Source organism: Glycine max, chromosome 1, assembly GCF_000004515.6.
Source record: "Glycine max cultivar Williams 82 chromosome 1, Glycine_max_v4.0, whole genome shotgun sequence".
Lineage (NCBI taxonomy): Eukaryota > Viridiplantae > Streptophyta > Magnoliopsida > Fabales > Fabaceae > Glycine > Glycine max.
In genome coordinates this window covers 13,050,235-13,053,545 of record NC_016088.4, presented here as the reverse complement: position 1 = coordinate 13,053,545, position 3,311 = coordinate 13,050,235, and positions in this window count along the sequence as shown.

Sequence of the window (3,311 nt, the reverse complement as noted above, 5' to 3'; positions counted from 1 at the left end):
TATATAACTAAAAACTAAAAAATAACTCAAACAATATTAACTTATCAATTCATTTATTTAAAACTATACTATCTATATATAACATACAAAATTATAACACTAAAAAGACAAATTTACGTGTATCTAATATTACAATTATTTATTTACATGTAAAATGCTTAAATTTCTACAGCTAGCTAATATTATAAAAACTAAAAATTTACGTTTGTCCTAAAATTTACAAATATATAATTAAACCTTAAATTAACTTGTGCCTAATATTTCTACAGCTAGCTAATATTACGTATATTACGTGTGCCTAGAATTTCTAAAGCTAATAATACGTGTGGTTGACTAAAAATATTTCTACAACTACCTAATATTACGTGTGCCTAATATTTCTACAGCTAGCTAATATTACATATATTACGTGTGCCTGCCTAATATTAGGTATATTACCTGTGCCTAATATTTCTAAAGCTAATAATATTATATCACATATATAATATCTAAAAACATATACAACAAACCAAACTAACTAACCTAACCTTCAAATATCTATTAATACATAAAAATTAAGAATAGCATAGTAACTAACCTAACCCTACAATATCTATTTATCCTAATTAACCTAAATTTACAATACCTATTAATACTAACTAACCTACTATTTTTATAATATTAACAACATAAATTATAAATCAGAATATATAAATCTTATTTAAGAAAATCACTTACCAGGAATGAATTATGGAAGAGAAATACACAACAAAACAATGGAAGTGCATCACACACGTACACAGTCTCACTCACTGAAACTCAACAAAGGAGAAAGAAGAAAGCTTGGAGAAGAGAAGAGAAGTTTGTGTAAAAATTTAAGTTGCTGGAGGTTAATTTTATAGAAGGAAATGTAAAGAAGCAATGGTCAAAAACCTAAGTTAAGCCTACTCTGTGTTTTCAGTCCATGCATGCAACCCTAATACTGCAAAGCTGTAACCCTAAACACTGCAAATCTGTCACTTGCAACACTACAAGCAAGTCACGAGATGCATCTATCTCGCCACTAGAGAAGGCGAGACATTCACATGTCCTACGTGGACATATCTCGCCAATGGTGAAGGCGAGAGCACCCTTCACCTGTCTCGCCAATTCAGAAGGTGAGACCTTCTCCATGTCACACCCCGTAACGCCAATGGAAATGGCGGATCCAACGTGGATGTGTCTCGCCCGTGCCACTGGCGGCACCCTCCACGTAAGCAGTTTTCTCGCCATCTTCAATGGCGGTACCAAGCTTCTCGCCATCTTCAATGGTGGTACCCATGCAAAAACAGACCCTGCTTGCAAATTGTTTAAAAAGAGACCCTCTTTGGTAATTAGTTTTTAAAACTAACCCCCTTTCATAAATTTGCCACTCACATGCTCTCCAACAAAGTTATGCTACCAAAGCTTCTTCCTCTGTGCCTACAAAAATGATGTAAGAGAAACCGATAAAGATAACCGAAAAAACAAAAATTAAATTGTCTCTCTAAATTCTGAAACTTTCTTTCTTTCTCTCTCTCTCTCTGTAGAACAAAACCTAAGCAAAGCAAAAGCTAGAAAAATTAAAATAAGCAAGCAATGAGGCACAATGAGTTTGAGTATTTAAATTTTGAGTGTTGAATACATACTCAATTAAATCATACATAAACAGAGACAGTTAATACAAAACAAAGTTTAGAAAAAGACTTTGTAGTAGAGATATAAGCCATTAGTAGAGAACAAATTTTGACTGTAACTACCAATAAAATATTAAATGTAATAACCCATAATGCTTGAAAGCAACATGTAAATCTGTCAAGTGACCCCATTTTGGTTCATGCAACAGACCTAGAAAAACAAGGTTCATCGAGTATAATACATTCACCCTAAATAATTCTAAAATATATAAAGAAAAGTGGCAATTAGAAGATATCACCTAACTGACTTTTAAGTTTATTTTTCATTGAAAATAAATTAGAAGATATCTCATCACTGACTTTTCAACTAGTTTGAGTTTTGACTTTAAAATTGATCAATCAAATTTAAGTGGTTACTAAAAACAATTTTAATTAGGACCTCTTACCAATTTAGTCAATACCTTTTTCTTTTTTCTTTTATTTGAAGCTTAGCTAGCAAACACTACCAAAAACTTACATAGGAAATAATGATAAATTGACCTGCACAAAAGATTAAAATAAGATCTAAAAACCATCCTAAGTTACAAACAAGGCATCCTAAGTAAGTTACTAACCTACAAATATCCTTTATGTCTTTTGAGTAGCAAATTTTAGTTCTCTTTTCCTTATAGCCAAGCCAAACTATATATACATATATTGTTCTCTAGTAATTTAGCGAAAAAACTGGATATATCCATAGAGTATTTCATCCCGTAGTTTCCAAGTTACCTCTACCTGAAAATATGCACAGATTAATCTAACAACATTTTTCATTTCCTCAAGCATATTGTACTACACAAAAAGGAGACAACATCTTGAATTAGACCAAAATAAATTCTCTACACATAATGACCAAAGACATTATCATCATTTTGTATAAGCTTACTAGCTTAGCTTCTAATATAAAGCATATACCACAAACTGTGAACCTTACCCCAAATAACAAACTAATATAAGCCTTTAATATAAAGCATATACCACCAAATTGTGAACCTTATACCCCAAATAACAAACTAAGTAAAGAATTTGTAACCAAAGATTACTGAAACATTAATTAATCTCCAGTTGTTAACAAAAAGAAGTGAGAAAATGGACCTGCAAAAATGGAAACATATCCCCAAACTGGATTATAGACATTACCTCTACCCTTGCAATCACAGCACCGAGCAGAACTCTCTGTTTAAAGCAAAAGATCTACATTGCTTAGAAAATAAGTTTGTGATCTGCACAACAACTATATGCGGAAAACAATTTTGAATAGTTTGTAATATGGTCAGTGGCTCCAGAATTGATGATCCATGGAGTGTTGGAATCAGGTTTGGCACTATGGAGGGTAGCAAAGAAAGAGATACCTTTTTGAGCTAGAGAAAATGATGGAGTAACTAACAACACTAGGCTCAGTATTTGTTAATTGGTATTCACCATCATGTATACTAGAGGCCTCAGGCTCAGTATTAGCTGCCTACTTATTATAGTCAATAGCAAATCAGTTTAGTCACATACGAATAAGTGCTTTCACATTGAGAAGATAAACATATACAGAAAATGACATACTGAAATGATAATTGAATTGACATAAACCTGTGAATTACAATCATTTTTTGGTGCGGGAAAAAGGGAGAAAGCTATTGATGATGG